This window comes from Athene cunicularia, assembly GCF_003259725.1.
Source record: "Athene cunicularia isolate RWA chromosome 24 unlocalized genomic scaffold, athCun1 chr24_part1, whole genome shotgun sequence".
Lineage (NCBI taxonomy): Eukaryota > Metazoa > Chordata > Aves > Strigiformes > Strigidae > Athene > Athene cunicularia.
The window spans coordinates 478,728-490,064 of record NW_020799132.1 but is presented as its reverse complement, the minus strand read 5'-3'; the positions used below and the strand labels follow the sequence as shown (position 1 = coordinate 490,064).

Sequence of the window (11,337 nt, the reverse complement as noted above, 5' to 3'; positions counted from 1 at the left end):
CTTTTTTCTCTTTTTTTTTTACTTTTTTTTTTTTTCCCCTTTCTGTGGGAACTCCTCTTCGGCAAAGCAATTAGTGGCGATTTTTTAATTGCATATTTATATTGCAGCTGGGGAGCAAGACCCCGGCAGCGGGCGAGGGGGAAGCAGGAAGACGCCGCCTCCGACCTTGTTTGCTTTTCAACCAGGATTAACCGCTTTTAATTGTCCTGGAGATCACAGATTGCGGCCGGGGGGGATAATTAGGCTGAATACTGGGTTTTCTGGTTCACTCCCTTCAGGAATTTATATTTCTAAGGAGCAAGGGGAAAAAAAACCAAAAACATAAAAGCTTTGGGAATGCTTTGGAAATAAAGGTTTTCTGAGGGAGTTGTGAGGCTGGACACAACTCGTTGCATGAGTGGGTCTCACTTTTGCAGGCTGTGAGGGGAAAGCCTCCACTTTAGCAACACTTTTTTTTTTCCCCACCTGTTACCTGCTGTAAGGAGGTTATTTGGGGGGGGGGTCACAGGGCATGAGTTTCCCCTGGGATGCTTCAGCAGAGGCTGCACCACGCTCACGCTCCGCCTCAGTCTCACACATTAGCCAGGCGCCGTTATCCCACGGGAATTTTTTTTAATTTTTTTTTTTTTTTCTCCGGAGGGGGGATTATTTTCCACTTTTGGGGTTTGAGGGGGGCAATTCTAGGGGGATGAAAGGTTTATTTTAAAATCTCTCCGGGTAAAAAGGGGGTTGCGCAGAGCCGGGTCCCTGAAAGCGCCCATTGTGCGGCCCCGCTGGGGACAAGGCGCTCTCAGAGAGGCACCAGAGCGTGCAAAATGCCTTAAACCAACATTATCGCCGGCGCGGGCGGCCAGTCCAGGGCAGCTTCTCACCCCACCTCATCACAAATTCATGGTGCTCCGGCGGGCGCAGGTTGTTTCACCATCCCTCGACCTCCTTGTGGCATCCTGGGCACGGGATTGGGGCTGGCGGGGGGGGCGGTGTGTGTGTGTGATGTGAGCCGGAGGGATGGGGGGTTTAGGATGCAGGTATGGGATGGAGGATTTAAGATAAAGCTGCAGGATGGAGGATTTAGGGTGCAGATGCAGGGTGCTGGCTGCAGAAGCAGGATTTAGGATGCAAGAGGAGGATTTAAGATGCAGGAGGGAGATTTAAGATGCAAGATGGAAGATTTAGGATGCATAAGCAGAATTTAGGATGCAGGAGGGAGGATTTAGGCTGCAGACATGGGTTCCCAGATGGAGGATACAGGACACAGATGCAGAACACAGGATGGGGGATGCAGAAGTGGGGTGGAAGATTTAGGATGCAGGATGGGGGAGGGAGGGTTCCAGATGCAGGTGGGATAGAGGATTTAGGACAGGGATGGAGGATTTATGATGCAGAGTCCTGGATATAGGGCAGGACCTGGATGCAGGACACAGGCCATGGGCTGCAGAAGCAGGATTTTGGGTGCAGATGCAGATGTGGGGCGTAGGACGTGGCACGAGATAAATGAACAGATGCAGGATTTAGGCTGCAGGTGCAGGACACAGGGTGTGGGATTCAGAAGCAGAATTCAGGCTGCAGAAGAAAGATTTAGAGTTCAGATACATGGGATATATGAGGAGTGGGGAGGATGCAGGATATGGGCTGCAGAAGCAGAATTTAGGGTGCAGGTATGGGATGGAGGGACACAGAAGGGATGGTTCATACCCAGAGCGCCAGGGCGCAGGCCCGGCTGTGCACAGGGATCTTGCGGCATGCCCGGGGGTGGGGAGTGCGTGCAACGAGCCGGGAAATGCAGATTTCCAAGGAAAAATTATAGCTTTCGAATGCCATGGAGGGATTTCACTGCTCGTCCCCCATCTGGGAGGCAGAGCCTGGCCGCGTGGCCACATCTGCCCACCAGATGTGCCGGGACGTCAATTCGGGGAGGGGAACGGAGCCCCCGTGAGTGGAGAAGCCTCCCTGCTCCTGCCCTGAATGGGCCAGTTTGGGAATTCCGTGTCCCACCTGCTCTGGAGCAAGGCCCAGCTGGGACCGGGAACGAGCTGGAAGGAAGGACTGGATGGGGCCAACCCAGCCTCGCAAATTATTTTGATTACAATTAAGCTTTTGTGCTTGGTGTGGGGATGGTGGGGATGAAGCGCAGCCAGGACGCAGCTATAGGGTTCACAAGACCAGTATGGCCCAGCAAGGAGACTGGGCTGAGCTTGTATAGGGTCCCTGGGTGGGTGGGGGTCCCTGGAGAGACCGGTCGGACCGTTGGGATTTATTAGTGCCCTCGGGGTCCCAGCAGCGGGACAGGGGTGCAGATGTGGGTTGCAGAGGCAGAGTTTGGGGTGCGGGTGCAGGATTTGGGATGTGAGAATTGGGCTTCAGGGTGCGGCTCCAGGAAGCGAGATGCGGGATGAATTGGGGTGCAGATCTGGGATACAGGTGCAGGACGCAGATATGTGATGCAGAACCAAGATGCAGCTGCAGGTTGCAACTCCTGCATGCAAGAAGTGGGGTTCAGGCTGCAGCTATGGGGCACAGGGTTGCAGCTCCAAGTGCAGGAAGCAGCTCCAGGATGGCGCTGCACCACTTTGAGCAGAGAAAAAGGGTAAAACATTTCCCAATCTGTTTTTAGGGGCGTATTTAGAATTTTCCCACTAACATCAGCCTTTTTGGGACTGTCAGTCCAACAGGTTTACTTCTTGTAGCAGCATTTCTGTTTTCTGAACTGCCCCCATCAGCTCAATGTCTCCAGGACAGCAAATATTAATTTAAGAAAAAATAATGAAAGCAATTTCATCTGAAAAGACCCAAATCCAGCATTTCCCTTTCTAAATCGGCATCTCCCTCCTTTCTCCTTGGCGTTTCCCACTGTGGAGGTGCCGGAGGGGCTGGATTTTGAACTCAGGAGATGTTTTTGCTCTTGCAAAACCATCGCAGCAGCCTTGGGAAGGCCGCCACATTAATAAAAGCAAAAATGCAGAGGAGTCTGTTAAGGAAACTCTTGCAAAAACTCTTTCCAGAAAACATCACGGGCTGTGTCGGCTTTTTGTTTGGGTTTTTTTTCTCCCTTTTATTTCACTGGGGACATGAATTTTGCAGGTTTTCAAGCATCCAGAAAATGGTGCAAGGTGGCTTGTTTTGGCCCCTGGATCCTCCTGTCAGCGGCAGGGAGGGGTTTTGCAGGGGGAAAACCTGGAATTTGCAGGTTAAAACTGGAATTTGCAGGTTACAACCTTGAACTATCCACCAAAAATTGAGGGATTGGCACCACAGATGCAGCCCAGCGGCGAGGCTGGGGCCACGGTTGAGAGACCCCATTGGTGCCTCTCACCCGGCAGGCAGGAGAAGGAGAAAAATGCTTTAAAAAGGTAAAAAAAAAAACCCTGCAAACCAGGGAGGCTGAGGTCATTTTTTTGGCGAGGAAGTTGGCTCCTTTGAAATGCCTCCGGGTCGAGTTTAATATCAGCAGAAACATTCTTGGGCAGGGTGGGGAGAAAGCGCCACTCTTGCCGTCGAAAGCGAACCCCGAAAAACCTAAAATGCCCTAAAAAAAAACCCCAAACACACCACACCACCCCCCAAAAAAAAACCTCTGCTGCCTTGCAACTCCCTTGCACGGAGCAAGCTGAGCATTCTGCGAGAAGAGTGAAACCAGCCCATGAAGGGGAAAAAATACCCCCCGGGAGCAGGGAAATGAACCTTCAAGCAGCTTTTGAGCATCATTTGGCCCCTGACAGGAATTTGGGGATGTGGAGAGGTGGAAAGCGAGGTGGTCTGGCAGGGAAAATGCAGGTTTTCCCCTCATTCTGGAGGGTTTTATCTCACTACTTCATTCCCTCCTTGCTTTAGCATCATCCTGCCTGGCTCAGCACCCACCAACACCCTCCTTGGTGCAAGGCAGTGCAAGGACCATGCCCTGCTGGAAAACATATCAAAAAGGAAGGCAAAAAATTAAATTGATTGCATCTGCCATGCTTTGCTTGGAGGGCTGAGAAGCTATGGGGCCTTTTGGTGCTTCGCCGTGAGCCCTGGGCCGCCCTGTGAAGCTGTTCTGGCTTTTGTAGTGATTTAGCACATTACGAGGGTTATGGTTTGGCCGTGTTTATCTTGCTAAACCCCACAAACCCATAATAGAGTTTAGGGGGAAAAGGAGGGGGCGGGGAGATGCACTGAAAGGTTATTAAAAAAACAAAAGGAGGGGGAAAAGAAGAAAAAAAAAAAAAACAACCCAGCAGCTGAAGAGGGAAAATGAGTTTGGGATTGGAGAGGGGCTCAGCATCTGCAGAGCAGCTGCGGCAGCTCGCGGGGCTGCGGCGGCTCATGGGGATGCTGCACCTTGCTGGGGATGTGCACCCCGGCAAAATGAAGGTGGGGAAAGAAAAAACAAAAAACAACTTGCCCAGGAGGATTGGACAGGGGAAAAAAAAACATCTGGAGGGTTTCTGATCCTTGCCTGCTGCGAGGGAGGAGCAAGGCGATGCTCTGGCTGGGGATAGGGATTTCTCCGTGCTCGCACATTCCTCCCGTCAGCGGTATTTACACGAAGGCACCGGGAGGAATCCCAGGGCGGCTGGGCCACCTCCCGCCCGTTATCGCCCAGGTGCCGTGGCCCCACCGCGCCTTGCTGCTTAATTCTAGTTTTTTCTCCCCAGTCCCTTCAGTTTGGTCCTATCTCGGCCCTATAGCTGCCATCCTTCCTGTGTAAAAGTCTAGCTTGTGACCCTCCAGAACATTCTCCAAAATTCTTGCCAGCCCAGCACCCATAGGTGCCTTCTTGGCCTTTTTTAGGGGTAGGGCTGCTGTGTGGGTGGTACCTACCCCTCTGGGGTGCAGGGTTTGGGCTGGACTCTGCACCATGCCTGTGTCTCTCCAGACCCAGCCCCAGCAGCGACATCTCCCAGCCACAGGCATCAGGCGGTGTCGCGGGGGCTCAGCAGGACACAAGGGGGTTTGCAGCGAGTGAGGAGGTTTGCAGGACACAGCAACGCTCACAGCACCCAGGACAACACGTGGGGTTGTTTTGCGGCACACGGGGTTGCACGAAACTGCTTTGAGGGAGCTGGGGATGCCCGTAGCAGCTTTTCGGGCTTTCCATTCCTCGGTTTCCCGTTCTCTGCAAGCGAACACAGCGCCAGGGCCCGTCGGTTCACTCACGGGACGCTGTGGCGCTGGGAAACCTGGTTGTGCCGCGACAGCTTGGCTGGCGGCTCCGTGTTCAGTGCTTGGAGGGCGGCCAGGGAGAGCGCTGGGGCCCGCTGCTCACCAGATGCGATAAGGAAAGGTTTGGCTGAGGCTGGAAAAAGAAATAAAAAAAAAAAAAGGAGGAGGGGGGTGTAAAAAAAAAAAGGTGGAAAAAAAAAAAAAGCAACAGCAAAGCAAATTCCTTGGCGAATCAAAGCAAAATGCTTGTGGAGTGAGCACGCGGCCCTGCATCCAGCCATCCGTCTTGATAAGGGGCTCTGTGGAGGAGGAGGAGAAGGCAACGAGACGAAGCCAGGACCTGCCAGCAATTGAACTTCACTGCAAAAACCTATCAGATTCCCCAGCACTGGGTGACGCGGGGACGGGGAGCCACTGTGCCTCAGTTTCCCCACCCTGTGCATGCACTAAGGGGTTAAAACTGTGCGGTTAAAATGCCTTGGAGGGGTTAAACAGGGCGATTTTCTGCCAGGTTTTATCCAAAACATATGTTTTCGCCACTATTCGAGTTATCTGGGATATTTCCTGCGTGTTTGCTCCTATGGCAACCGGCCCAGCATGAAAGACCTATTTACTGGGCCCAGGGATAAGGAACAGCCATATGGTGTCAATTTTGAAGGCGCTCCATCCCCTCCGCCTGTCTCTGGTTCTTTCTCCACCATGGTCTTGGCCACTCAGGGGGTGTCCACCATGAGACGGGTCCAGCTGGGGTCGAGGATGGGTGCTGTTGGCAGGGTGATATGGTGGGTTGGGTTTGGGAAGTTCAGAGAAGGTGGTTATGGGCTGCATCAGCGGTCTGAGGTTCTTCAGGAGACAGGGATGGAGAGAAGGTACCTGCAGCATCAGTCTGAGGTTCTTCAGGGAGGTGGGGATGGAGACAAAATACCTACAGCATTGATCAGGGCTTCTTCAGAGATGGAGACACGGAACCTACAACATTGGTCTAAGGTCCTTCAGGAAGATAGAGATGGAGACAAGGAACCTACAGTATTGATCTGAGGTCTTTCAGGAAGACAGGGATGGAGACAAGGAACCTGCAACATTGGTTTGAAGTCCTTCAGGAAGATAGGGATGTAGACAGTGAAACCACAACATTGATTATGGTCCTTCAAGAAGGTAGGGATGGAGACAAGGAGCCTGCCACATTGGTCTGAGATCCTTCCTGAAAATAGACATGGAGACAAGGAAACCGTAATGTTGGTCTGAGGTCCTTCAGGAAGATGGGGATGGAGACAAGGAACATACAAAATTGGTCTGAGGTCTAGCCAAGACACTGTGCTGGAGATGGTGTTGGGGACAAGTGAAAGACAGCATAGATCTGAGGTCCAACCAGGAGATAAGGCTGGAAGCAGGGCTGGAGACAAGCTACCTGCAATGTAGGGTCAGGGTCGATCCAGGAGATGGGGCTAGGGACAGGGCTGGAGATGCAACCTGTAACATTGACCTGAGGTCCATCCAGGAGATGGGTCTGGAAACAGCAGAGAGAAGATACCTACGTCAGTCTGAGGTCCACCCAGGAGGTAAGGCTTGGAATAGGACTGGAGATAAGCTCGGTGCAACACCAGTCAGAGGTTCATCCAGATCATGGGGCTGGAGACGTGACCAGGGAGCAGCTACTTGCAACATCGGCCTGAGGTCCACCCAGGAGACAGGGCTGGGGACAAGCTACCTGCACCACGGGTCCAAGGTCCATCCAGGAGGGAGGGTTGAGGACAAGCTACCTACATCATGGCCCATGGTCCATCTAGGAGACAAGGCTGGGGACAAGCTACCTCCAACATCGGCCTGAGGTCCATCCAGGAGAGAAGTTGAGGACAAGCTACCTACATCATGGCCCAAGGTATGGAGCAAGCTACCTGCAGTGGCATCCTGAGGTCCATCCAGGGGACAGGGTTGGAGACAACCTGCAGCGAGGCTCAACCCAGCTCTGGCCTGGGACAGAAGGATGCTGGGGAGGTCCTGGGGATCATGAAGACCTCTTATCACCCCCCAGAACCTGCCAAGGGGGTGCAGTGAGGTCTGTCCCACCCCCAGCAGCTCCGGGCTCCTCTTGGAAGTAACCGCAATGCCCCAAGGAACCCAAAAAATACTGCACGGAGCCGCTGTTTGCTCCTTCGTAAAGACTGGGGCAGTTGTTGGACTCAGCACCAGAGCGGCTACAGGGGGGTTAAATGACCAAAAGACAGAAAAATGGGGCAAAAAAAGTCCTCTAGTCTACTGTAAAAAAAGTTAAAGAAAAAGGAGTATTTTCTAATAATTCTAATTTTTTTTCTTGTCTCTAAGCATTTGCTGCAGGGAGAAATGATAAAGGCGGGCAGGACCAGGCACGGCATGGGACAGGGGATTTTGGGAATGATTCACTCCCAAAGCCTCCTGCAGAGGTATTTCTGATGAAAAAAAGCCCAAATAGATTTTTTTTTCTTAAGAAAAAAATGTTTTACAGAAATGACCCTTCCCACCAGTCTTACCATTTTTCTTTTTAATAAGAATTAAAAAAAAAAAAAAAAAAAGGCATTCAGCCAAAATAAACTTTCGTTATGAAAATGTGTGTTTGGGTCAAAAAGCCACTTTTCACCAGGGGAAAAATAAACCAACAAAAAAAATCTGTCCAACCCCTGAAGTGATGGGTTGGCAAAACTCACAGGGAGATAAGTCTTCTCTGGAGCCAACAGGTCTTCTCCTCCTTCTCTCATTCTCCTCCTTCTACTTCTCCTCTCCTTCTCCTTCTTCTCTTCCTTCTCCTTCTCTTTTCCTCCTCCTCTCCTCCCTCTTCTCTTCCTTCTTCTTTGCCTTCTCTTTCTCCTTCTCCTTGTCCTTCCTGTTCTCCTCATTCTCCTCTTCCTCTCCTTGTCCTCCTCCTCCTCTTTTCCTCTGGTGTTGTCTCATCTTGTCTCTTTTCTCCTCATCTTTTCTCCTCTCATCATCTTCTTCTTATCTTACCTCTTCTTATGTCTTCATCTTCATCTTCTGTTCCCAGGCCATGCGTGTACCCACCAGCCTTTGCACCCACATGTGTTGCCACCAGCTCCCCACCAGCTCTTGCTCCGTGCCTCAGTTTCCCCCCTCACACAAGCGCCTGCCATGCTGCAGAGCACATTCAGTACCTGGTGCCACCCACCACCAAGGGTGGTGGGCACCAAGGGGGGCACCAGGCCAAGGGTGGGGGGCACCAGGCAGCCAGCTGACACCTGCTGTCCCCTTCCCAGAAGAGACCCCCCCCAATTTTCCCTCCCTGGAGATCCTCGGGCATTGATGGGCCATGGGGGCAGCCTGGCCCCATGGCAGGGTCGGGATGGTGAGATGAGGTGTCTGCTGGGGACAGGGCGGGGTGATGGGGACCAGAGTGAGGTACCCAGTGGGGACGGACGAGGCACCTGATGGGGACTGGGATGGGCTGATGGGGACCAAGACAAGGTGGTGGGGACTGGAATGAGGCACCTGCTGGCTACTGGGATGGGGTGAAGGGGACCGGAACAAGGTGATGGGGACTGGGACGAGGGACCTGATGGGGATGGAGATGGGGTGACGGGACCTGGACGAGGTACCTGCTGGGGACAGCAATGGGGACTGGGATGAGGTACCTGCTGGGGATGATGGGGAGGGTGATGGAGAACGTTCTGGGGATGGGTGATGGGGACCAGGACAAGGTACCTGCTGGGGACAGAGCAACGGGGACCTGGACGAGGAACCTGCTGGAGCACAGCACGGGGTGACAGTGACCATCCATGGTGACGGGAGCACCTCCCACCCTCAGCAACCCCCGAGCAGCTCTGAGCTCTGCGCCCACAACCCTCCCCCTCCCCAAACCCGCAGCAGGGGGGAGGAGAGGACCATGGCCCCACCTCGCTCACCCCCAGAGATGTGGCGGCGGCGGTGGCCGGTGGCTCCTGCGGGGTTGGGAGCGGCGAGGGCCGGAGCGCGGGGAGCTGCCGGCTCAATGCCGGGGCCTCGCTCCCACGAGCGGATGAAAGGCTCCCTGTCCAAGCGGCATTCGACGCGCTGCGAAGGCTCATTCCCGATCGGTCACGCTCCGAGGCGCAGCTGCAAAACCCCCTCCAGGAGCTCAGGATGCTCCAGGGGCTTTGTTTGGAGCAGCCCCGCTTCCTGGGGAACCGTGACAAGACGATGGGATTACGGGGCAGGAGAAATAAAAAAAAATATATAAAACCCACCCTTGCTGTGATGGAGAAACAAAGGAGATCCTCGAGTCCCTGCGCTCCTGCCCCGTGAACGACGGCCTCGGGGATGTGCCGGCCCCGCGGTGTTTGGGGAAGGGGCATGGCGAGGGTTTGAGGGTTCCCAAGGACGGAGGGTGGCTTTTTGCAGGGGGGGTGTGTGTGTGTCCCCTGCCATTTCTGCTCCCAAATCCCAGCAGCGAGCAAGCGAGCAAAAGGAGGAAAACCTTGCAAGGAAGCAAAGCTTAACGAGGAGGAAAAACCTAGCGAGCAGGAAAAACCTGGTGAGGAAGGAAACTTGTGAGGAGGAAAACACTGGTGAGGGGGAAAACCTTGTGAGGAAGGAAATCTTGCAGGAAAGGAAATCTTGTGAGGAGGGAAATCTTGTGGTGAAGGAAATCTTGTGAGGAAGGAAACCTTGTGTGGAATGAAATCTTGTGTGGAATGAAATTTTCTGCAGAAGGAAATCTTGTACAGAAGGAAATCTTGTGAGGAAGGAAATCTTGTATGGAAGGAAATCTTGCGGGGAAGGAAACCCGCCACCACAAAGCGGTTTCCCAGGAGAAGGCAGAAGCGACGGCTCGGCGCGAGCCTGGCCAGGCCAGGCCTGCGGGTGCCCGTGCCCAGCGTGCCCGGGCGAGCGGGCGGCAGCGAGCGGTTCTGCTCCTGCTGCCTCGGGAGGAGCCCGGGGCTGGCCAAAACCCCGGCGCGGTTTTCCTTCGCTGAGGTTAATTGGGTTAGCGCACGGCTAAAGGGCGTAGCTTGTCCGGGCGCCTGCTCCCTAATGAGCATCTCATTTGAATCTATGCAAAATAGCAGGGAGCATGGAGACATGCTAATTAAAGTGATTGCTGTTCTCTAATTAAGCAGCAATTCCCCCCCCCAAGACGGTATTCTCATGCAAATGGCGCCCAAGGAGGGGATTTGGAGGGGAAAAAGAGCCTTGAAAAGTGTATGGGGAGGAAACGCAATTTGGCAGCATCCCCACCCCGCGAAGGACCATCATTATAATCTTGATTTTGACTGGTTTTACCTTGAAAAAACAAGTTTGGCCATCCCATTTCTGCACTGAAAATGATCCTCAAGTCCTCAGCTTTCTGATGACCACCACAAATCAGGCGATTTAATTCGGCAACTGAGCCAACTCTGCTTTTGTTTTGTTTAGGGGCATTTTCTTTGGATTATGGGATTTTTAATAGTCTGAGGACTTTTCTAGACTTCATTTTCTTTCTTTTTTTTTTTCCCTTTTACACTTGTGGAAATAATGACGTCCTACAGGAAACCTCCTGAGGGATAAAATTAGGGCTGGTAAACACAGGGTAGCGCAGCCCATTGGTCTTGCAGGTTTGCCCAAAAACCAAGAAACTTTGTTCCAAGTTTGGTTGCTTTATTTTTTATTTTTTTTTTTAAAGCCTATTTCTCTTTTATTTTTAAACATAGGAGCTATGTTTCTCCCCGGCCCGCTCCACATGCTGCTAAAGTCTTTCCACTCAAAACCCTCCTTGGGATAAATCCCTTTCCAGCTCAGCACACACCCACCACATGCAGATGTGACCAAAATTTAGTAAATTTGAATAAAATGAGGCATTTTGGGCCTACCTTGGGCCTTTCGGAAAGGGCCAAGGGTTTGGGTGCAGGATGAGGCCTTAACACTGGTTTGCTGGTTTTAATCCCGCAGATTAGGTCTAATGCGGGGCAATTTAGCAAACTGTTAATATTAAATTACGCCGCAAATGATGGGAGCTTCCTTGATGCTTAACGTGATCTCGCTGTGGTTTGCAGCTGGATGCCGTCCAAGCCTCGATAAGCCTCGGTTTTGCTGTTTTTCAGCCCCGTCTTGGTTTCTCGGTGGTGGAAGATGATGCGTGGAGGATGCGTCCATCGTGCAGGAGCGTTTCACCCCACTTGCGGCGGCTGGAACCCCTCGGGGCGAGGGCGAGGGCCGGGCAGCGCGTCCCGCGGCCTGGGCGGGTGCGTGAGG

The 11,337-nt window shown here is 52.9% G+C and overlaps 1 protein-coding gene across 1 annotated transcript in view; it reads left to right on the top strand.

The window, feature by feature from the left end:
• The window catches only part of CHEK1 (checkpoint kinase 1), an 11,661-nt gene extending 3,620 nt beyond the window's left edge, over positions 1-8,041 (top strand). Inside the window, exon 9 of the mRNA XM_026863567.1 lies at positions 8,014-8,041. The gene's annotated coding sequence lies outside the window, so the exon portion shown is untranslated. The remainder of the gene's footprint in view (positions 1-8,013) is intronic.
• The last annotated feature ends 3,296 nt before the right edge of the window (positions 8,042-11,337 follow it).